At 41.2% G+C, this 25,449-nt stretch overlaps 2 long non-coding RNA genes across 3 annotated transcripts; one reads left to right on the top strand and one right to left on the bottom strand.

Moving 5' to 3' along the window:
- Positions 1–2,233: 2,233 nt before the first annotated feature.
- LOC140621357 (uncharacterized) lies at positions 2,234–7,063 on the bottom strand. Its single transcript, XR_012021073.1, has 3 exons — positions 6,530–7,063; positions 3,515–3,565; positions 2,234–3,192 (listed from the first exon to the last, which is right to left on the bottom strand). It is a non-coding gene; the product is annotated as an uncharacterized lncRNA (long non-coding RNA).
- LOC140621356 (uncharacterized) lies at positions 5,625–24,917 on the top strand. Of its 2 annotated transcripts, none has more exons than XR_012021072.1 (3): positions 5,625–5,810; positions 6,417–6,641; positions 24,414–24,917. It is a non-coding gene; the product is annotated as an uncharacterized lncRNA (long non-coding RNA). The 2 variants fall into 2 exon arrangements; XR_012021071.1 differs by lacking the exon at positions 24,414–24,917 and adding an exon at positions 14,543–15,247.
- The last annotated feature ends 532 nt before the right edge of the window (positions 24,918–25,449 follow it).

The raw sequence follows: 25,449 nt of genomic DNA, 5'->3' as shown, positions 1-25,449 counted from the left end.
CTAATGTGTATTTTTTTGCGTCTCGTTTGAAGTGTATAATATCAGAGGATATTTTGCTTATATAGAATTATAAGTTGATTCTTTTTTTCCCCAAATTTTAATATTTAATTTCACATTCTTCTTACTTAACGCTGTTTCTGATGAGACACCTGCTGTAATTTTATCCTTGTTCCACTGTAAGTTAGATGATTTCTTTTCCCCTGGCTTTTTTTCAAGATTTTTTTCTCTTTCTTTTTCTTTTCTTTCTTTCTTTTCTTTTCTTTTTTTTTTTTTTTTTGTGGTTTGAATTCAGTGTGTTTGGTATTTTGGGGAGAGGGGTGGTGTTATCTCACTAGGTGTTCTTTGACCTTCCTGGGTCTGTGGCTTAGCATCTGCTATTTATTTTGGAAAATTCTTGGCCATTATTATGTCAAATGTTCTCTATTTCTTCTGGTGTACCAATTGCACATATGGTACAACTTTGAAATCATTCCACAGTTTTTGGATATTCTATTTCTGGATTGCTTTCTTTCATTCCTTTTTTTCTTTTTGAATTTCAGTTTGGGAAGTTTTTCTTGATTTGTCTTCAAGTTCACGAGTGCCTTGGCTCTCTTGCATCGACAGATGAGCCCATCCACATAGCCTTCGTTTCTCTTACAGTATTATTCCTAACATTTGTCTTTTTATTCTTAGAGTTTCCAACTCCGTGCTTACATCACTCATCTGTTTTTTTGCATGTTGTCTGCATTTTTCTCCTATACACATTAGCAGAGAAATCATATTTTAAATATCCATCTTTTCAGATTTTGCTTCTTCTTGCTTTTTTTGGACTCCTGGTAATTTATTGTGGAGAGCTGGATATAGCATGTCAGCTGGCTGTAACAGGTACTAAAGTATATGGTGCTAGGTGTTATGTTAATCTGGACAAGAGTGCTTGATACTTGTTGCACTAGGTGCCAGAAACTTCCTACGCCTTCAGTGTCATTGTTTTCTCCTCCCATACTGACTTAGAGCTTCCCTAGTTACTCTTCCCTATATAAAGTCTGTGTTCTGCAGCCCTTTCATCTTTAACCCACTGTTTTTTCATACTGTAGCCCTGCTAGTATGGAGGTAAGGTATGGGGGATGGGAAGCATTTTATAATCTCATGGTTTAGTCTCGCTGTTTAGTGGGGCTGTGACCTTCACAGGTGTTTCTCTAGCAGCCTAGTTTCTCCCTTTGGCCCTTGCTTCCTGCTCTGTTCTGTAGCTACAGCAATTCCCAATCTACTTCTTTGAAGTCTTGTGCCTTGATGACTGGGTTTTTCCACTTAGATGAGACAGGAAGGCTACATGGGGCTTGACTGGAAGGAATACCCTTCTGCAGCTGAGCTACAGTTCTGACAAGGTCTTTCCCACTGGACAGTAGTCCTGTCTTATGGATAAGATTGCCACATTTTGCAATGATTGCCTTTCTCTACCAGAGCCAGGAGGACGTCTTTCTCAAATCTTCACCATGAAAACCTGGTGTGGTTCCTAGAAGGAACGCTCACAAATGTATCCCCTCCAACCCCAACACACACACACATGCACACTAAGACGATGGCCCCCAGGAATTTCTCAGTCTTGTGCTAGCCTCTACTTCAGCCTCTAGCAATTCATCAAAATTGCCAATTAAACATTTCTAGCAGTCTGCAGCTCCAGTGGCTTCTGCTCCGGAGAAGCAGATTTCAGCTGTGATTCTCTTTTTTTTTTTTTTTTTCATTATTTTATTTTATTTTATTATTATTTTTTTTTAATTTATTTTTTTATTGGTGTTCAATTTACTATCATACAGAATAACACCCAGTGCCCGTCACCCATTCACTCCCACCCCCCGCCCTCCTCCCCTTCTACCACCCCTAGTTCGTTTCCCAGAGTTAGCAGTCTTTATGTTCTGTCTCCCTTTCTGATATTTCCCACACATTTCTTCTCCCTTCCCTTATTTTCCCTTTCACTATTATTTATATTCCCCAAATGAATGAGAACATATAATGTTTGTCCTTCTTCGACTGACTTACTTCACTCAGCATAATACCCTCCAGTTCCATCCACGTTGAAGCAAATGGTGGGTATTTGTCATTTCTAATAGCTGAGTAATATTCCATTGTATACATAAACCACATCTTCTTTATCCATTCATCTTTCGTTGGACACCGAGGCTCCTTCCACAGTTTGGCTATTGTGGCCATTGCTGCTAGAAACATCGGGGTGCAGGTGTCCCGGCGTTTCATTTCAGCTGTGATTCTCATATTTGCCCGTCTCTCTAGATTTTTGTGGTAGTGGCTTAACCTGTGACCTCTATTTTCTCGTCAGTTCAAGGAAAAGCATTGATTTTAAGTTTGTCCAGATTTTTGTTGGTGGTGATAAGTATAGAATGATGATTTCCAGATTCTTTGTATGCTTGAGCTAAAATCATATACCTCTAATTAAAAAAACTTTTCCTCTTGATTGTTGATCCAATCATTTATCCAATGATATTTTTTGCTATATCCCAAACATGGCATATAAATAGATCATGTGTGCTCTAGATAATATCTTTAGCCAGTGAGGGTTCCCTTTTCCTCTTGTGGGCATATAGAATGAGAAGCTCATGACTGCAATCCAATTGAGATTATCTTGGGTTGGGGCTGGGTTGGAATTTTATCAAGATTTGTTCATATTTGGTAAATCCTTGTTTCTTGGGTTGTGGTGCTCCCCAGTTGTTTTTTTTTTTTTTAATCTCTTCAGCCTTACCAGAATGCTCTACCCTTCAGAGTTTTTTAGCTTAGTTCTTGCTTCACGTAAGTTCAAGTATGGCTAATGACTGCAAAGGAAGACTGGCTTTGTGTTTGCTGCAGAACTTCTCTCTCTAATGGGACTTAGTTTCTTAAACACTGTATGAAATTTCAGTCTGTGTTTTTGTCTACGTCCTCAGTTTCCAGCAGTGCAGTAGAGTTCAGCAAATGTCTCAAGGGGAAGACATGCTTCTTGGGGAATATCCTTTCAATACATCACTTCATCCACAGATGTCCACCCAAAGTCTTCCAGAAGCATCCCTCCATTTGGGCCAAGCTTAATCTTCATCTCATATTCAGAATTGGCAAATGTATCAAGAGAAGAAAACAGTCAGCAATTAGCATCTCCTCTAGGAAAAGCTCTTGTATCTCTCTGGCTTAAGTTCTTTTGGTCTTCATCACTTTTGGACCTCTCCAATCCTTTAAAAATATGAGATGTATAATTTCTCCAATTAAAAAAATTACAGTGGTAATACAGATCTGCATGTCTACAGTATCTATTTGGAATCAGATGATATAGATCACATTTTTTTCAGAGGAAAAATTAGGATTCTTTCATTGGCATTTGCCTGTATGTACCATGCTAGTAGTAGGTATCAGCAAAGCTACCTAATTCTACCCATTGACTCACAAATTAGCTAGATATCTGCAATCATCTCCACATGTTTAGTGTTGGACTGTCAACAAGAGTAGGCATCCAATATCTGTGTTTCAAACTTTGAGAAGTATAATAAGCATGTACCTATGGTTCTGATGGGAATTCAAGGCAGCACAGTGGAGGAGAGTTCTGCATCTGTAAAGAGGAGCAGAAAGCATAATAGACAAAATTGCACAATATTACATGAAGCAGAAGAAAACAGGGGTATCCTGAGGGACACTTTAATTAAAGCCCAGAAAATTGCAATTTCTTTAGAAAGAACACAAAGAACAGGAAACATCCGGTATAGATTCACAAAGGACTACTTAGAGGTATACCAAAAAAATTATACTGGAAATGATGAACAGAGGAGGGAAACTCAGAAATAAAAGAAAAAAAAAAGAAACATGAGCTTCAAAAAAAAAAAAATCTCAAACTGTTTCAACATTGTATAATGCCAATGAGGTCAGTGTGCTGCAGAAAACTACCACATTAATTTCTCAATGTCTCTGGCAAGGATATGAGCTGTCAAGTCCTTAGGAAAATGTGAAACAAATAATCTATATTGAATTCAACTTGGTTGGAGTGCAGGATAGATGGTGGAGGTTAGTGAAGGTATAAGTTTCCAACTGCAAAGAGATCTTTGTTCGTTTTTGGCATTCCCCAAGATTGAAAGGTCTGCCTGTGCAAAATGTAGAGGAGCATTATACACATGTATTTGTGGTGTGTGTATGTGTGCAGTAGGGTAAAGGCTGAAGAATTGTGTGTCATCAATTTCCCCCATAAATATGAGAACTCTCCTTTCCAAACGCAAATGAAAAACAATCTGACAAGTGGCACATGTACTTACGGTTCAAGGGACACAGTATTTAAAATCAATGATGTTCTATAAAACTCAAGGCACTTTGGGATGCCATACTGGAGTGGTAGACTGAGGGTAGATTCTGGAGTCAGACTCAGGTGCAAATCCTGACACCACACTGAACAAATAAGTGAGCATGGGAAGGTCATTAACTTCTCTGAGCTCGTCTTTTTACATGTAGAGTGGAGATAACATCTACTTCCTAGGGTTTCTGTGGTGATTAAGCAATACACAGTGAACGCTAAGCATAATGCCAGGTACCACCAGATAGACACCCAAGAAATGACACCACTCGTGAGTATGCAGTGCAGTGCATGTGGGAGAAGAAATATCAAGTTGAGGTGGCAAGGGCATTACTAGAAGGAACGTTTCAGGTTAAGAGGGAGGGACAGTCGTGGCTGTGTCCTAAATGAAGTCACTAGGAGATTAGAGGTGGGGGAGCAGAGGTAGAGGGTGAAGGATTCTGGTACTGATATTATCAGAAAACAGGAGTTCTAGGGAGGCAAGAAATAAAAATGATAAAATGCAAAACACAGGTGGGAAGGCCCCAGATGCAATTTCCTGAGTCTGGCCTGTTTCAAGATTCTTCTGAGCTATGGTTCAGTTGTGAGCCTGTCTCCATGAGGTCACAACAAATCTGGTAATCCAAGGATTCTATACTGTGACTGTGTCTTCATGGTTGCCCTCCCATGAAGCCACTACAGTGTCTGCTAATTTCAGGATCCTGTGTGATCTGATCCTTCTCTCAGTAAAGTCATCACAGGGCCCCTGGCAGGTCACTCGACTGCAGCATTCCCGCTAGCCACATTGGCAGGACAAGGGGTTGATATCTTTGAAAGTTTTTTCAAAGCTAAAATCCATGATCCATAAGTTGAAATACCTTGTAATTTTTTTAAAAAGATCAAAATAAGAAGCATATAAGTGTAATATGCAAGAAGAGATAAAATCAGTTATAAATGACTTCTGTGAGAATAAGAGGAAAACAATGCAGAGGTTATTGTGGGGGTACAAGCCACGCACATATCTTTATTTGTGGTCTTGCTGAAGAATGGAGATTAATCAGAGGCAGGGGATGGGGAGAAGGAGCGATTCCGACTGGTGCAATCTGGTTGAATCACACTCCTTAGAGCCCAGTGCTTCTAGGTAGAGAAAGGGGGGCTACCTCTTCCTTGACAAGGAGTCATCCATAGAGAGGTTTAGAATGTGATTCATCTTTGCTTCTGTGGCTTGAAAGACTTCCTCTCCTTCTATTTTTAGCCTTCAGCCCAGGTGTGATTGGGCTCACTGAGTGACTGGCCTCTTAATTAATTTACCTGATAAAGGAAACATTTTGTGCTTTGTCAAACAGTGGGTGAGGACTGGGTCTGAAAACACACCATCGGGATGGAACAAACCTACTTCTAATGAGGTCAGGAAAGAATAAGGATTAAGAGAAATTGACCAGAGTGGATGAGGGCAGCACCAATCAGATTTCCAGGAGCAGAAGATTGTGAATGTGACCCTTCATTAAAAAAGATGTTGGCTCTGACAAAGCTTCAGGTAAAGGGCTCTGGTCTTGCCCAGGGATGGGAAAGAGGGAGGGTCAGTGTGATTTCAGTTTTCCTGCCAGGAAACAGTGCACCAAAAGTTTACACATTTACTCATCAGCATTCCAAACCTGGGTTTCTGTAGTGATAGACTTTCTCCCCCTTCCCCTAACTCCACTCTGTTTAGGCAGCAGGTCACAGTCATGAATGAGATGGGACCAGAGACCTATCACAGTAAGAGCTGCTGCATGGAAAAGGAAACTCATCCCACAGTTCAGTTTTCCCCTTATCTTTCCCATAAGTGGGGGGAATGTCAGAATTGTGGCAAAGTGATGGTAACCATGTTCCTGGTGCACAACTGCTGGGAAGAGTTGTTACAATTAGATTTTATTATGATTTTCCCTCCTGTGGTGAATAGATACTAAGGTAATCCCCAGTGAGCCCTGCCTCCTGGTGTTCCTGGCTTTGTGAAATGCTCCTTTCACTGAGTTTAGGTGGGATCCATGGCTTGTTTTTAATCAATAGAATATGGCAAAGGTGGCAGGAGGTGTGTCCTGTGATTGTACTGTGTTGTGTAAGACTCTGTCTCACTAACAAACTCACTGTTGCTCTCCTGCAGGCCCCAGAGAAGCAATATACCATGCTGTGGACTGCCTGTGGAGAGAGAATTGTGGGCACCTGTAGCGGCTAAGGGCAACCTCTGGCCAACACCCATCGAGGAATTCTGCTAACCTGTGCAAGCTTGGAAGTGAAGTCCTCCTCCACTCAACTTCCAGATGAGAACACAGCCCAGCAGATTGGGCTACTTAATTGTAGCCTTGTGAGACCGTGAGCAGAGGGCCAGGTAAGCTGTGCTTGGAAGTCCTGAACTTCAGAAACTGAGATAGTGAACAGATAAGCCACTAAAGCACTAAGGTTGTGGTAATCTGTTATGCACCATAGAAAATGACTATGTCTCCTTAGACCGTATTTTGCCTGGGGATTTTGACATCTTCATGTTGAGAGTCCTTGAGGTCTTGGGTGATGGTGCCCAACCCTCCCCTTCTGTTGGCTGTCTACGCTGGCAACTAGGAATGGCTTTCCGTGATTGGATGTCCTTCTGAAACACATCTTCGATCTTGAGGCACAGCCACCAGCAGTGGTAGATATGCTAAACAAAGCTTTATTAACACAGTGCTTCCCTTTGGCATGGATTCCCCTATTTTATGATCCTCCTATTATGTCAGACCCTGGGTCAGGCACCTCAGCAAAAATATTCATGGTGAAGCCCAGAACTGCCTACAGAATTCTAGAATCCTGTAGAAGAGAGGCGTGTTGAGATAAATGCCTGTTGTCCAGGCAATAAGGCAATCGTAAGGAAGATATGAACCCCACCACTTTGAGCATTTCCTTCCTCATTTTGGTTGCACTGTCTAGGCAGCCAGTCCTCCCATGCTCACATGTTCTCATTTGAGCTGCTTTTCTGCCCATTGCTTCCTGTCTTAACAAAGGGGGTGCAAGTGGGCCTCCCTTCCCTTGGGAGAGCCCACTGGGCTTTTATGATGTTCTTGAATGCTGTGTGTTTTGTTTTCTAAGTGATTCCATATTCAGTGGTGTTCATTCTTTGCAAAATTTTGTATGGGGTGAACGTAGTCTTTAGCACCATTGCTCTTCGGTTTCTACAACTTTCCTCTATTTTCGCTAGTTCCTCTTTCTCCTTCAGGACTCTGATCCTTCCCTTTCTATCAAATGCTGATCTCAAAAAGAGGACCAGCTGTGTTAGTCATCCAGCCTGGCAGTCTCTTCCAAGCAGACTATACAGCGGTGGTACCTTTCACAGGGATGTTTGCAGATTTGGCTTAATCACTGTGGGTGAAAGAGGTTGGCTATCATTTGAATGGATTAATTATGTGGGTGTCTAGGAAGATCTCTTCAGACAAGGAGGAAATAATCTGGTTGGCTTGTGCATAAAAACAGTTATCATCTCACTTGTGACCAGTACCATGTGAAATGTATGGATATGTGGTGTCACGTGTGCATTTACAATAGTGGTTCTCAACTGGAGCGATTTTGCCCCCTACTGGACATTCGGCAATGTCTGGGGACATTTTTTGGTTGTCACAAGCCCGGGGGAGGGGATGTGTCTACTGGTATCGGGTTTCAGAGGCCAGGATTGCTGCTAAATCACCTCCAATGCGTAGGACAGTCCCCAAGATAAGGAGTTATCTAGCCCAACTTGATAGCAGCGTTGAGGTAGGGAACCCCTGATTTAACAGACTCAAATTCAATGCCATATATTGTGGCAAAGAAAAAAAGCAAAAGCAACAAATGCAGATAAAGTAAGAATTCCCTCCACTCACCCCATTTTTACCCTTCAGAACGGTTTTTCCCTCCCCTTGACCAGCCACAAGTGAAGCCCACAGAGAAATAAAGTAGGCTATCTTCTTTGCTTTGAACTGCTGTTAAGATTTAACATTCATCTTTATTAACTTTATCCTGAAAGTGTACATGAGAATGTGTATTCTGGATTAGAGACAGGTGATCATTATTCATTTAGAAAGCAAATAACGTCTGCAGGGTTCCTGTGCCTTGATTCTCACCCCCGGGGTGAGGTGGGGAGAAGTAGGCCAATGCCATACACAGACATAAACACAAAATCTGCATCTGAGCAAAGAATGAATTTTCTCTCCTGATGCACAGGAGAAAGAGGCAGCTGCCTCCTGTCCCCTCCCAGGAGGAGGGAGGAAAACCTTTGCTCCTAGAGATGGAGCCCTAGAGCATCCTGGGTTCTCATTCTATCTAGAGTGTAAATACATCCCTTCCAAGGCTAGGTGAGCTCTGGAGTCTAGTTTTGAAGGCCTAGAGATATTTCTGTCTCTAGACTTGAAACGTCAACAGCCAGACAGAGTTAGTACATCTCTTTGGGGTTTTCTTACTCGCTGCAGTTGTACATTAACTTCTTCCTGAGGCTTTCTCTGAGCCCCCATTTGCAGGCAAAGTTATTCAGAAAGCCCCAACACCACCAGAACACACACATATTTCTTCACACCCAGCCATCCCCAGGGCTTCTGAGGACTTAAGGATCTCACTGATGACCTGCTTTTCCTTTTGTGGCTGCCCCAAGTAGGGTAGGAACTCTCCTGTCATGAAGAAGACTGCACCCTTGAGCAGAGTCCTCCCTTGCCACATTCCATGAAGGTTCTTTCCACAAATCTGATCAGAAAGCTCTACTGGATTAGTAGAGCACTGACCTTTCTGCAGATGGTATGTTTACAGTTGAGAAGGAGCCTTGTGGAGACGATATTCCACCCAAAGATTGTGTCAGGGCAGGAATGTGGCCCTGGAACTAACTGGTGCTGGGAATGCTTCTAAGATCCCCTGAAAATAGTCTAAGGGAGTTGTCATTTGCACCCAAGTGATTGGCATTTTTTGGATTCCTTTAGCCATTGCCACGCACACAGCTCACACAGTCAGCAGCCTGTTCAAGGACAGTTGTAACACACTCTTGGCCTTTGGGGATTTTTAGAAACAGTGCTAAAAATGAAGGGAAAGTCATTTTAAGATTCCTTCAAATTGCACTATTTGGGGGTAAATGTGTTCTAAATGATTCCCAAGGGAAAAAAATAATGCTGTTAAGTTGCTACTCCATACCTAGAATACAAGATACTGAATAGCACATACTAGGAAGCAGGTGCTTATCGTTTATGAAATAAAGCCTGAAGGTGAAACATTCAGTATATTACTTACACTTTGTTTTGGAGGTTTAAGTATTCGCTGGGGAGAAATTGATAAGAAGCCAGAAGCTGAGCTTGGATCCTGTCATCCATGCTTGACCTCCCAAGTGTGAGGGGCCGTTCAGCTCAAGTTCATTTCAGGAGGTGGGTGGCAAACCAGGCTGTCTGACTCCAGAGGTGCGCCAAGCCTCATTTTACCCAGAGAGCAAGAGACAATGGTAGTGAGTTGTAAATATTAGCTGTTGAGCTCTGTATTCCGTGATCCCATCATTCTGAAACTCATTCTGTTTTTTTTTTTTTTTTAAGTAATAAGTAGATATTTTCAAAGAGGCTCAGTTAGCACCGAAACTCAGGAAGGACCTACACCAGTTGCCATCCAAAGGTATCCATTCAGCTTGTAATTGTCCTAGGGTGATGCAAGTTAAGACTACCTGAGTCCTGCTTCCTAGGAACTTCCAATCCATAGTGGGGAGAAGAGCTACTGAACAGGAAATTGGGCATCTGCCTGTGGGTTTATCTCCAACTAGAGATCTTCCCCTGCTTTAGGTTGGAGGGTGAGGTGTATTCTCTGGAAAAATTTAACAGACTAAAGGTTCCATTTCTCCAAGATCAGCATCAACATGGACCTCTGTGAAGTTACTATTAGATGAGATGGTTTCAAGACTCTTCCATTTTACCTGAGTTAAATAAATGGCACTTGGAGCCCAGGGTTTTGAAGACCATTGAGGCCAGGAAGCCAAGGAAACTCTTCCTGGATTGGTTGGTCACTGCTCTTTTCTCAAGAAGCCAATCAAGCCATGTTTTCAAAATCTCAGTACATGCTCAACCCAGGAAGAAAGTAAGAAAGGGCACAATATCCTCTGGTTTCAGGAGAACACAGAACCCATCACCTGCATCTAAGTGAGCCTGAAAATATTTAATGAGGCACCCGGAGCTCACTGATTCAACTGTTTAGTGACCAGGAGGCTTAGGGAATTAGATTAGGAACATGGCCGATATAATCCTTTTCCCCACAGAGTTTATAATTTAATAGTGAAAGTGAAAGAGGGTGGCAACCACAATGTGTAGTTGAGGGAAAGAGCCAGCTTGTTTCAGGAGTCGTGGGAGGTCTCCCTAAGAAACAGTGCCAGAAGAAGGCCTACACATGGCCAACAGACACATGAGAAAATGTTCCATATCATTTGGCATCAGGGAAATACAAATCAAAGCCACAATGAGATTCCACCCCACACCAGTGAGAATGGCTAAAATTAACAAGACAGGAAACAACAAATGTTGACGAGGATGCAGAGAAAGGGGAACCCTCTTACACTGTTGGTGGGAATGCAAGTTGGTGCAACCACTCTGGAAAACAGTGTAGAGGTTCCTCAAGAAGTTAAAAATGGAGCTACCCTATGGCCCAGCAATTGCACTGCTGGGGATTTACCCCAAGGATACAGATGTAGTGAAAGGAAGGGGCACCTGCACCCCAATGATCATAACAGCAGTGTCCACAATAGCCACCTGGCGGAGGAGCTGAGATGTCCTTTGACAGATGAATGGATAAAGAAGATGTGGTGTCTATATACAATGGGATATTACTCAGCCATCAGAAAGGACAAATACTCACCATTTACTTCGATATGGATGAACTGGAGGGTATTATGCTGAGTGAAATAAGTCAATCAGAGAAGGACAATAATCATGTGGTTTCACTCATATGAGGAATATAAGGGACTATAAGGGAAAGGAGGAAACTGAGTGGAGAAAATTAGAGGGAGACAAACCATGATAGACTCCTAACTCTGGGAAACAAACTGAGGGTGTAGAAGGGCTGGGAGTGGAGTAATTAGGTGGAAGGCATTAAGGGGGGCACTTTTGGGATGGGCACTGGCTGTTATACTATAAGTTGGAAAATTGAATTTGTTTTATTTTAATTTTTTAAAGATTTTATTTATTTATTCATGAAAGACACACAGAGAGAGGTAGAGACACAGGCAGAGGGAGAAGCAGACTCCTCACAGGGAACCTGATGTGGGGCTTGATTCCAGGACCCCAGGATCATGCCCTGAGCCAAAGGCAGACTCTCAATCAGGGAGCCACCCAGGTGCCCTGGCAAATAGAACTTAAATAAAATATTAAAAAAAGAAGCAGTGCCAGAACGCAGGGTGAGTCTGGGGCAACCCTGCCAAGCAGATGGCCTGCAATGCTGGCTGCTGCCCTGGGACATGCCCCACAGAGTGCAGGGTTCTGAGCAACCAGGGACTCTTGAGGTAACATAGCTGAAGATTTATTCTTCTGTCTCCTCTAATTGGAGAAACACCACACCTCTCCTGCTGCAACTGTGGAGACCATGTTATAGGAAACACTGTTTTTTGTTTGCTTTTTTTTTTTAATTTCTCTCTTCCTCCTTTCCTCCAGTCTCATTCCTTCTCTCTTGTCTCTCAGTACAAAATATAAGCCAAGCTCATTCATACCTATGAGGGCATGTCTCTGTGGTGTTTCAGCATCTGCTCAGAACTGCTCAGCAACCAGATGTCCTGCTGGAGAAGTGGTTGTAGAGAGGTGTAGAGATTGAAATTTTGGCACTGGAGGATGAAATCACTAGGTGAGAGGGATGGACCACCAGAAGCAAACTCTGGTTGTGCATATATCTGATGGTGCTTAGCAGCTGTTGGCAAACAATTTTATAAAACATTAAAAACATATTTATTTATCTATTCCTGAAAGAGAGAGAGAGGAGAGAGGAGAGAGGAGAGAGGAGAGAGGAGAGAGGAGAGAGAGAGAGAGAGAGAGAGAGAATTCCAAGCAGACACCCCACACTGAGTATAGAGTCCAATGCAGGGCTCGATCTCATACCCTGAGATCATGACCTGAGCTGGAACCAAGAGTCAGACACTTAACCAACTAAGCCACCCAGGAGCCTCATGATCTTTGATGTTTATTTGGCTCTTCTCTGTTAATGTTTGTGCTTTGTCTTTATAAAATCTGATGACGCAGCCCATCCCTGCTCATGTAGAATGGGATGGATGAATGAGAACTGGATCTGGTGTGAGAGCCACTGGTCCAGTGTCCAGGGAAACAGCCTTCATTACAAAATGGCACCTTAATGGAAGACCAGGAGACTTCTTTCCATTACAGGCTCCCAGCATGAGTTTCCTAGGGAGAAAGAACCAGGCATGATGGCCTCTTTCTTCTTCTTGCTCTGAGAACTTTGGGCCTGTGGAATGGAGCTTTGCCAGGCTCTGGGCTTTCCTGGATATGAAGGAGGAAAGTCCTCCAGTCCTTGAAGAGACAGCAGGACATCTCTGGAGGTGCTCACAATGTATCAGGGTCAGGTGAAACAAAACATGGCCCCATTTCACCATGACTCATTAATTAGGGTATGAAAAATAGGTCACAGTTATGTTTCAACATATGGTGGCTCATGGAAATTCAAATAACATACAAATAAGAATTTTGTGCCACAAGATAATCTTTTCATGTACGTCAGGTGTGCTGACCTGGACAGTTATGGTGACATAAATGCTATTAGTGAGCATAATCTTTGAGCCTTGAGGTGTGACTTAATGGTCCCAGGCTCAGACTTTCAATCAGTAATTTTGTAAGTCTCTTTTTCCTTTTTTTGAGAAAGGTAAATGTGGGCCATTATTCCTATGGCCCCACATTAATGCTGGCGTGCCTGGCAAGAAATCTCATTACATTACTGATTTCAGAGTCAAAGTGCTTATGTTATAAAGAAGCTAAAATTTCACCTGTAGGAAAATTGGCACAATTTCTTATTTTACCATCCTCAGTGCCAAGCATAAAAAATGCACTTTCTGTTTGGGTAATTTTGCACAGCAGGAACTTTAAATTATTTACAGCTTTCCTTGTCTGGAAGCAGAGGAAACACACCATTTTCCAGGCCACAATTTATACTGTGAAATGTTCTTAGAAAGAAAAAAAGGGAGTAAATTACTGATGTGTGCAAGAATCAGAGAAAGAACACGGGAGTGTCAAAAAACAAGGGGTGTCTTTCTCTTGCTATAACCAAGGTGGATCTGAGGGACCTGCAGGGCAGTTAAACATCAAGATGCCTGGAAATTGCACTGTTCTTGGAGGCTTCTGCAAAATGATTCCAAAACTATCGTGAATGACCAAAAACTGGAATGAAATGATGAAAACCTGGCTGTGAAAGCAGTGCTGGACAGAGGAGAGCACTGGTGGCTAAGAACTCATGAAGGTTGGTCCATGTCTCATGGGAGCCAGCCAGGGATATGCATTTTGGGAACTCAGTCCCCTAATTTTCAGGCAGAGCATTTGCATGCCTGGGGAGGTAAATGAAGGACCCAAAGTCATTTTCCTTTCTTCTCTTGCCAGCCTTCTGTGTCCCACCAGCCTCGTGCCCAATAGCCTCGTGCTATTCCTACTGAATATCTGGTGTGCCTGGAGCATCCTCCACACAGCATCACTAAGCATTGCCATCTGCTCATCAGTATTAGTCCCCATTGCTGATGAAGAGCTTCACATCTTGGTTTTGAACTGATCACCTGCCAACTTAATTAGTGAAAATGAGTCCATTAAGGTTAAGGTTCTGGACCTGCATGGTTAGAGACCTCACCTGGTGGTGGAGAGAGGGGTCTGTCCACATGCCATTCTTCTTGGGCTTCCCTTCTAATTCTATTAATTGACTTGAGTGCAACTAAACAAAATAACAATAATGCTTTACATTCATTGAGCAGCATTATGATGAGTATCATGGGATTAACCTCCCTTAATCCTTATCTCAAATACACAGACTAATTCCAACTTTATACTTGTGTAAACTGATTCTCGCATAGATAGGAAGAGGTGTTGGTGGGATTCAGACTAGACACTTTGCCTGTAGAGACCACCCTCTCCACTGCCCTGCTGTCCTGAGTAGCAAGCAAACCCTCCTCAGCTGGAATTTAGCATTGGATGTAACTCATGAAGCATTTACTTACCATCCATTTATCACAATGGCACATTCAGAAACATGCCTAGTAGGGGTCAGGTACAAGCAAAATAAATATATCTTTTCTTTCGACAGTCTTACTGCTTCTGTTCTCCGTTGGCTGGGGAGAAACAAAGGCTAAAATAATTAATCCATGTTCATAGATAAGAAGGAACATTCCTCCTGCTTGGAACATGATCTGGACCCCTCCTCCACAGACAGTTCCCAGGTGGTTCAAGAAGAACTCACTTCATTTGGATGACTAGTCAAAAGTAAACCACTGTAGGATCTATTTAAAGGCCCTTCAAGGAAGAGCCAGAAGACGTGGCAGTTCAAGAATACTCACTCGGCAACATTTGTTGTTTCCTGCCTTATTAATTTTCCCATTCTCACTGGTGTGAGGTGGTATCTCATTGTGGTTTTGATTTGTATTTCTCTGATGACGAGTGATGCAGAGCATTTTCTCATGTTCTTGTTGGCCATGTCTATGTCTTCCTCTGTGAGATTTCTGCTCATGTCTTTTGCCCATTTCATGATTCAATGTCCACAATAATCAAACTGTGGAAGGAGCCTCGGTGTCCATCGAAAGAGGAATGGATAAAGAAGCTGTGGTCTATGTATACAATGGAATATTACTCAGCCATTAGAAATGACAAATACCCACCATTTGCTTCGACGTGGATGGAACTGGAGGGTATTATGCTGAGTGAAATAAGTCAATCGGAGAAGGACAAACATTACATGGTCTCATTCATTTGGGGAATATGAAAAATAGTGAAAGGGAATAAAGGGGAAAGGAGAAAAAAAATGAGTGGGAAATATTAGAAAGGAAGACAGAACATGAGAGACTCCTAACTCTGGGAAACGAACTAGGGGTGGTAGAAAGGGAGGTGGGTGGGGGGGGGTGACTGGGTGATGGGCACTGAGGGGGTACTTGATGGGATGAACACTGGGTGTTATTCTATATGTTGGCAAATAGAACACCAATAAAAAATAAATTTATTAAAAAAAAAAAGAATACTAAGTCAATACTTTCAGGTCAAGAAGAAAGTGACCATAGAACAGGCTCAACCTATCTTCAGAAAATCTTTGAAATCTTAATTAAGCTATCACCATCAAACAACATGAAGTGAAAGAGAAAAAAACCCAGACATTCAAGAGCTCAGGGAACACCTAGAGAGAGTGAGAGCTAAGATAGGGAGCTAAGAGAGAGAGAAGGTGAAAGATGGAAGTTGCTCTCTTGCAGAGCAGAGAGCAACCTGAGTTACAGCCCCAGTGTGTGCAGGTATCACAGCAGGAGAGCTGGTTTGTAGGGGGAGCACTCACCCTCTTGCTAGCAGAACTGCCTCCAGCACTATTTAAACTATTTCAAGACATAGAAAAAGAAAGAACATCTTCCTTTTCAAAAAAATTGAAGCAAACGGGGTGCTTAGGTGGCACTGTTAAGTGTCAGACTCTTGGTTTTGGTTCAGGGTGTGACCTCAGGGTCGTGAGATCAAGCTCTGCTTTCAGAGCAGAGTCTGCTTGAGGTTCTCTCTCCCTCTCACTTTGCCCCTTCTGCTCGTGCTTTCTCATTCTCTCTCTCTCTTTCTAAGATAAATAAATAAATCTTTTAAAAAATTGAAGCAAATACAGCTTTGTTATCAAAGGTTAAAAAGAAAAAGCAACGTGAGAAACAAAAACCACAGGCAAATCTTACTGAATAATAGTTTCTAGTAACACATTAGAAAAAATCATATTAAGAGAATTTTGTTCTCAGAATACAAACTTCCTTCAATATTAGGAAACCTTTTAGTAATAACTCACCACATTAATAGAGCAAAAGAGAAAAGGTTCCCATTAGATGCTGGAAAAACAGCTGATAATGCTACATCTAAGTTATGAATGGAAAAGAGTAAGAATTGCTTTCTCAGCAATATGAAATATATTCAACACAAGATATAACAAGCCAAATGAAATTTGTGATTTTTGATTGTTTCTTGCCATAAAATCCATTTTGTGGTCAATTGGACGCATTTGAAAAAATGTGGGTATTATTATAATAAAGCTAGATATTATACTAATTACTAATTTTGTTTTGTTTAATAATGATTTGTGTCCATATAGAGGAATAGCTTACTTTTTTGGATTTTCATGATTTCTGTTATTTACTTGAAATCAGTCAGCAATGTGTGTGTATACACATGGTGTGTGTGTAAAGCAAGTAAGAAAGAATGTTAGCAACCGTTGAATCTAGATTCTTTGGTTTATCATGTTTATTTTCTAGTAAACATCTATACTTTCTAATTTTATTTATATTTTAAGTGTTCATGATAAAATATTTTTAAAATAGTCATCTCAATCTGAAAGGCACCTTAATGCTTTGTAGGGCAACACTGAAAGCATCCCCATCAGGTTGAGAGTAAGACAAAAGGACATGAAATGTTATCTGGTTCATCACTACAACTAGAAAGGAAAAGGAAATTAGAGTGGATGAAGTATTGTTGTCCTTACGGAAAAAAGTGGAAAAAGCAAGAAGAAACAGTTGAAAAGCAATTATACACAAGAGAATCCAGAAAGGGTCAGAATAGAACAATTAATATACAGATACTAATTGCTGTCTTACACTCAGCAGAGGGAGGTTACGGTCAGAGAGAAATCCATTTATAACATCGACAAAAAACATGACATAGCTGAGGGTGAGCTTACCAGGAAATGGTGAAGATCGTGCTGAAGAAAACATTAAAACATTATGAAAGGACAAGACAGACTTGATAAATGGGAAAGCACTCTGCTTGGACAGGACTCAGCTTCTTGGAATGACCAACTCTCCCTTGGTGAATCTATACATTTAATATAATGGCATTTTTTAAAGGGAGGAATAAACAACCTTTCTGAAAATAATTTTAAAATAAAATTGCAATAATTAAATCAATGTGATGCTGTGTGATTAGGAAAGACAGACAAATGGAAAAGAGACACAGTACAGGCCCAATTAGGTAAAGAATTTAAAGATGTGATTTTAAATTAGAGAGGAAAATATTAATTAATTATTAAATAATGATTGTATTTGGAAAAACTAAATAGTATCTGGAAAAAATAAATTGTAGAAAACAAATTTTCAATAGCTCAAACTATATATATAAAGAATATATATAAAGTGTGTCTATGCATATATATGTATATATAAACCATAAAAGCACTATAAGAAAGCATAGGAATGAAGAATTTCTCTTCAGCTATTACACCAGAACTAGACTGATAAATTTGACTGCATATAGCCCTGAATTGGGAAAAACTTTATCACAAACGAACTCAAAACGAAAGCAACAATCTTGCAAAAAAATGCAGTTTATATCATGATCAAAGGGTTGGTTTTTCTAACAAACTAATAAGAAAATATTTAAAATAAAATAGAAATTGAGTGGAGGGAATACGCAGATAGTTTCCACCATTTTACCCAATACAATATAGAAAGCTCCTAGACACTTGGAGATGTGTTCTGAGTCACACGAGTCAGGATTCATGCATATCTAAATGTTACCCTGACTCTGTTGTTCACCTGTCAGGTTGACATGGACCAGAGACAACAGCACTTGGGGAAGTTAGGGGGAGACGGACATGCTCTTGTTTTGTGGCTAGAAATTGTCACTTGGTACATCTCTCGAAGATAAATTTGGAAATTTTTATTATAAATTTTAATTATGTTTAATTAATCACATTTTCTTATCAGGATACATTTATAATATTTGATGATCCGGCAATAGCATTATTTACTAATTGTAAATATTTATATATAAATATGTAATATTTATATATGACTATATTATACAAATATAAATATAACACAAATATAAAATATTACTAATCAATCATATATAATTAGTAATATTTTATATTTATGTTATATTTGTATTTGTATAACATCTTTATTAGGAAGCCTGTATGTAAATCCATGATGACATATTCATTTAGTGGCAGCTCTTACAAAGGATGAGAGAAGTCTTTGGTGCGTGCATTGAAACATCTGCAAAATAAATGTGAAGTGAAAAACAGCAAACTCAGGAATATGGTGATGAGCAGGCTATTATGTGTATATTTTCCACTCGTATGATTGTCTTGCCCAAATACAGGATATCCACCTCTGTGAGGCTCTGCAAACAGCTGGTAGCAGTGCTCACCTCGGGGGCCAGGCTGTGGAAAGAGGATTGGTGGTCAGAAGCCTACATCCCGCCATATAACACGTTTATCCTAACTTTGGTGTCATTTGCACATAGTATTTATGCAAATCATGACTACGATTTTGAAGACAATAACTTTAAGAGCAAGCACATGCATTCACCACGGGCCAGGTGCCCCTCAGACGGGCTTAGACTTCTCGGGTCACACCAGCCTCACAGCCGCAGAAGGCAAGCGCAGTTGTAATGGATGATAAATGCAGTGCAAGGCGCACGGTGCTCAGGGGACAGTGACACTGGGATCCTTCCAGCCATTTGCTTTGGAGTCTCTCCTGCATCAGATGTTTGTGGAGGAACCCCAGTAGAACAGGGTTTTTACTCTAGCTTGTGACACTAGTTACAGAGGATGGAAAGGAAGCCCCTTTCCAGAGGTGTGAGTGAATGGGGCCCAGACTCAAGGCTGGGTGGAGCTGGCTCAGAAAGAAGGACCCTGCTCTTTTAAGAAGTGAGGGATCTGGTGAGGATCGATGCCATCAGCACGTGATTTGCATGGCTGGTGGACAGATGCTTCAAGGTCAGCTCCAATGACCTACCTCATCCTTTGTAACAGCTGTTCCTAAATAAACGCATCGTGATGGATTTACACATTTCATAACATAAGCATTTGGTTTGTTTGTTTACTAGCCTTCTATTACAGTCGTATTGCATTTTATATGTTATGTATTTCCATTATATTTTTATTTATGCTCTATGCAATATACACATCTGTAAATATCATCATATTATATGTACTATGACCGTATGAAATCAGTAGTGACGTAAGAGGGTTCAAGTCCCTGAGGACTAAGCCTTGCTAATCAAAGCCACAGTGAGGTAAAGATTCACCCCAATCAGGATGGCTAGAATCCAAAAGAGAGACAATAACGGGTGTGGGTCAGGATGTAGAGAAACTGGAAGCCTCTCCGTGCAGGTGGGAATGTAAAATGGTGCAACCACTTTGGAAAACAGTCTGGCTGTTTTTCAAATGGCTAAACACACAGTCACCATATGACCCAACAATCTCACTCCTAGGTGTATATGCAAGACAAATAAAAACATCTGTCTACACAAAAACTTGTACAAGAATGTTTATAGCAGCCCATCCCCATAATAGCCAAAAAGTGGAATAACCCAAATGTTTTCTGTCAACTGAGAATGGGTAAAGTGTGGTGCACCCACGTGATGGAGTCATTGAGAACCTGACGCAACATGGATGCACCTTGAAAAACATTCTGTCATGCGAAAAACAGCCAGTCATAAAGGCCACATATATGATCCTATTTTTATGAAATAGGCAAATATACAGAGATATAAAGTAGATGAGTAGTCACTTAGACTGGGGATGGGGACAGTGGAGAATGGGGAGCGAGTGCTTCACAGGTATAGGGTTTCTTTTGGGATGATGGAAAGGTTCTGTGATTGACAGACTTGACAGTTGCCTAATTCCGTGAATATAGTAAAATCATAGAACTGGACACGTCAAACCAGGATTGTGCAGTATATGCATCACATCGCTATGAGGCAATTTCTGAGTTCTTTGTGAAATAGTGAAGTTGTCTCCTCTAAGAATGCAGGCCAGGCAGCAAGGGAGCAGCCTTAGGGAGGGAATGAGGTTTGAAGCAGCTTTTGTGGCCATGAATGGGGACTCTGACCAGCGACCAGAGAAGGATACAGGGCTGCAGGCTGGGGTCTCAGAAGCAGTCAGCATCCTAGGATTCATAGGACACCAGTCCTCAAAGATGTGTGATTTCCCCAGCAGCCCCAGTGGACAAGGTGCAGGAGTGTCCTCCTGGCTTTAAACAGAAGCTCCAAGAATGCAGGACTTTACTTGCTGAACATTGTATGTCCCCTGGGGTGGGTGGGACTCATTTGCAGGGACACTGGGTGGAGCGGTGCCTGACAGCCCTGTGCCCTGATAACACAGATGTCACCAGCCACATGCTCCCAGGAGGCCACTGCACCCCCACTCTGCCCATCAGCCCAGATTCCTTCCCAGCAGTAATCACCATGTTTGAAAAACAAATACAGTGTGCCCTGAGTTGGTTCCAGCAGCTATGAGAGCACCTTTGCACAGATGGCTTTTGATTTCTGCAGCAAGAAGAATGTTATCACAGCCCTGTATGGATGGTGGCCAAGACTCAGGGGTGGTGGGTGACATATACTCAGACCCCTCCTCTTGCAAGCTTTGAGGTTTGAGTCTGACGTGGGTCCCACGTCCCGGTGGGTAAGATTTCCACCATTCCAAGCCACATCTTCATTTGTTCCATGAGTATTAAGTGCCCATGCATGCCAGGCCCCCAGCTTGGCGGTGAGAATATAGAGATGGCCTCCAGGAACTCACAGACCAGCTGGGGAGACTGCCCTCCCACGTGGTACCCCTTGCAGCCCCGCCACTGGTAGGAAGCAGACCTAGGTAGGCAAGCGTTTGACTTGCTGGACATATTGATGCCACGGGTTGACATTAGTTGGGTCATGATGACTCTGTCAACATGTAAAATCACAGCTCTTTAAAATACCAAAACACTGCTTGCAACAGCTCAGCGGTTGAGCATCTGCCTTTGGCTCAGGTTATGATCCAGAGGACCCAGGATTGAGTCCCACATCGAGCTCCCTGCAGGGAGCCTGCTTCTCCCTCTGCCTGTGTTTCTGCCTTTCTCTCTCTCTGAGTCTCTCATGAATAAATTAAAAAAATATATTAAAAAAAACACACACACAAAAAAACAGCCATTCCTGGGCCTGACTACATCCCGAACTCCCACCCTCGCCAAAATCTTTTTCCATTTGCTGTGGTAGCAATTTCTAGAGAGTACTTCTCTCTCTCTCTCTCTTTTTTTTCCTTGACAAGGTATTGCTTTTATGATCAGAAAAGTAATAAGGATTTTTTAAAGTTTATTAGAACTAGACTCACTTCTAAGCCCAGTTGCCCCAAATCATACTTTTAAAAGGGATTTTATGATACTAAATATATTACAGAGACTATAGAAAGGACATTCAGTTATTGAATTGAGGATTTTCTGTGATAGCTGGACTCAGAATAAAGGATAATTTTGTGGCACTGATTCCCTTTCCTTGTGACTCAACAGCCCAGTGGCTAAAGTAGGTGTAGTCAATCAGGAGGGGAGCGGATTGTGAGCCAGCGCAGAGCAGGGTCTGCAGTGGGGATGACTGCTTGTTTCTGTTTTTAATAATATTTTATTTTAGATGATACATTTTTACAACTTTTAGATTATACATTTATTTGCACAGTGGTCACAAAATAGAAAAGAGGTGAAATTTTTCTTCCAGGCTACCCAGTTCTCTTCCCTAGAGGCAACAGAGGTTCCAGAATCCTGACCGAGCAATTACCCACACAAACCAGCCAATGGTTAGGTGTGAGTGAGTCCAGACACATGGATATACAGATATGCATGTGAACATATATGCATATAAGTGCATATAACACATGTGTCCCTAGCACAGATGTGGTGTAGACTACAGATAGAGATGATATATTTCTACATGAATTGGAGCAACAGTACACATTGTTTCCTGCTTTGCTTTCATCGCTTCTCCCAAGACCTGCTGTAATGGACAGTCTTCTACAAACTGAGTTCGGCTAAACTAAGATGCCTCGATATTAAGACATCCTATTATTTTAGGTACCATGGACAAAGAAAAAAAACACCGCTAATTAAAACATGCCATAGCATTGAGAGTCAAACTCACCCAATTTCCAAAATGCATCTTAAAAATCGATAAACTATAGCCTATTGTCACTCAAGGCTGTCGGGTAAACTCCCAGGAGTGGAACTGCAAGGTCAAAATGTAAGTTTATTTGTAATCTTTAAATATCTGGTTGTGACCACTGAGGCTCTCCCAATTTGCACCTGAATGTGTGAAAATGCCCGACTGCCCACTTCTTCTCAAATTTAGTATCCAAACAAGCTCTTAAAATTTTTTTTCTAATAGATGAAAAAATGGTGTAGTTTCATTTTTGCTCTTTTTTCTTATCTGTGATGTTGAACTTCACTTAAGAGCTGTTTGAGTTTTCTGTTCTGAGAGCCATTAAAGTTCTTTGCTCATTTTTTCTATTGACTTGTTGCTTTTCATATGGTTTTGTGGGTGTTTTTTTCTCATATTAGGAAGTTAGCCCTTTGTGTTATGAATTACACATTTTTCCCCCAGAGTCTTCTATTTGTCTTTTACTTTAATTATGGTGTTTTGCTTTGTAGATTTTTTTTTCTTTTTCTTTTTTTCTTTGTTTTTTTTTAGAGAGAGAGAGAGAGAACAGTGGGGGAGGGCATGCAGAGAGAGAAGGAAAGAATCTCAAGCAGACTCCAATGTGGGGCTCTATCTCAGGACCCTGAGGTCATGACCTAGCTGAAACCAAGAGCCAGACAGTTAACCAATTGAACCAGCCAGGCCCGCTGCTTTGTAGATCTTTTAAAAATTTTTTCTCATGTTGTCCAATGCATCTGTCTTCTCTTTTGTGGCTTCTAGGTTTTGTGTCACACTCAGGGGCCTTTTGAGTTGTGAGATAATTAAACACAATCCATCCATACTTATTTATGATGCTTTTATAATTTCTTTTAAAAGCTTTTTCCTGGAATTTGTTTAGATTTATGGTTTTAAGTACAAATTCATAATATTTTTTTTTTCTGATTGGTTATCAAATTGTCCTGGTGACATGACATGCTGCCCTAAACATGTAATAGCATCCCCTGTGCATTTGGATCTGTTTTTGGAATCCTCCTAAATTCTTATGATATTATCACTTGCTATCTCTCTTGAATCTTGTATCTTTCTACTGGATTCTATCCCTTGGCTTCTGCATTTGGATGCAGTTTATTTCCCACAAAATAATAGCCCCTCTCAATACTACATTACCCCACATTGGAATCTATGCTTTTTCACTTTATATAGCCAAGCTTCCAGAAAGAAAACAATTTCATATTTTCTCTCTCTAATTTCCTGACTTTTGCTTTACTTTTCTGTTCTCTGTGATTCCACCCAATGACACATTAAAATTGTTCTTATTAAAGTCACCAATAACCTTGGGTTCTCATCATACTTGAATCACTTAGAAGCTTTCAATGGTGCTGACAGCTTTTTGCACCTTGGCCTCTTTAGTGGCACCATGTATGGCATCACTCATCCTTTGAGTGGACTGTCCTCGATTCCATTTGCAGGCTTGTTCTTCTCTGGCCATTCAGTGGTGCTTCTCAAGCCTGGGCTCAGCTCCTCCTCCTCTTTCACTTTTTACTCTCCCCAGAGAATCTGAGGCCCATCACTTTTTACTATCCACCCACTGATGACTTTTCCTTTCTTTCTTCTTCCCTGGGGTTCCTCTGAGCTCTGGCCTTGTGTTTCCAGTTGCTAATTGGCCATCTCCACATGGAAGTTTTTTTGACATGTCAAACTTGACATGCCTGATTCTAATTCCATGATCCCAACTGCATGCCTCCACTGTCTATGCTGTGTCCCCTTTCTGAATGAACGACAGGCCATCTATCCAATTGTGCAAACAAAGTTTCTAGCATCCTTCCTGGAATGACTCTTTCTGTGCTAGTTGTGTGATGAATTGGTCTGTATTCAACTCATTACAAGTGATTGTTAAATTTTCCAGAATTTTGTGAACTGGTTGTTAAAAGCCAGGTGACAAAAAATTAATTATTAAAAATAAATGATACTGACTTACAAGTAAGCAAATTGTACTGAAACAAAGGTAATAAATATTTGCAACCATCACTTCCTAACTATTTTATTGCATTTTATGATCATCTTTGTTCTAGAGATTATTGCCTGGTGGGAATCCTATATCCTTCATGCACCTCTTCTCAATCCTGCCTTCAGTGACGTCACATTGGCGGCCTGAAATATGTCACGGTGGGAGTATTTTCACCATAGAAATTGGTAAATGTTACTAACCAGAGCTGGACTTATTGCTTTATTAGTTGTGCAGACTTAAGGTGTCGGAGAAAATGTCAATGATGTGGATCACACTTTGAAGGGTGGCACACCTTTTAGTCATTATGATGCTAATAACTCAAACACTTGAGGAAGCCAGCTTTCAGTATTCAAAAATTACTAGCCTGCCCAGCAAAGAACTAGGTCAGGTCTTTGGCCAATGATAGCAAGTTCTGACCTACATCGTCATTATTCCACTTTGTGTTTCTTCTAAATGAAAGTAGCAACCAGTATTTATATCAGAAACTTTATCAGTTGGAACATAGGTTCTCTCGAGATTTAAGAGTTCTGCCAAAATAAATAAAACATATTGTGAAGATCACTTTACTATGTGGAATTGACAATAATAAATATTAGGCACATTGTTATTATTTGTAAATTGTGTGCTGTAGTCTCTTATGACCATAAAATTCCCTGCCTTAGCCCAATCACTGTCTCCTCTCAGATGAATTACAGTGCTGACCCCACGGCCTCCTGGCAGCCACTTTTGCTCCACCTCTTCTTCTGGAAATCCGAATGTGATCGTTCATCTTTCTTGCAGTCAGTACTGCGAGAAAATACTCTTTAATATAAAGAAGGCCTACTATGTGTGCTTCTTTAGGGGCTAGCCATCAGTGGATAAAATAAACATCAGTCCTTGTCCTCATGGATTTTGTATTCTAGAAAATTAAAATTTAGTAAGTGCTATAAAGACAAATTGAGCAGGGGTGGCCATGAGGGAGAGCACATAGCAGGTTTGCAGAAAAAATAATGAGAATCACACAAGAATATGGCTGCATACCAGTGATCCAGAGACCTGCTCGGGCTCTGCCCCAGTGTCACCCCTGAAACCCGCTGTACCATCCTGCTTGGCCTCCATGG

Source organism: Canis lupus, chromosome 30 (assembly GCF_048164855.1).
Source record: "Canis lupus baileyi chromosome 30, mCanLup2.hap1, whole genome shotgun sequence".
Lineage (NCBI taxonomy): Eukaryota > Metazoa > Chordata > Mammalia > Carnivora > Canidae > Canis > Canis lupus.
The sequence above is the reverse complement of the archived record's forward strand: the minus strand, read 5'-3'. Positions and strand labels throughout refer to the sequence as shown.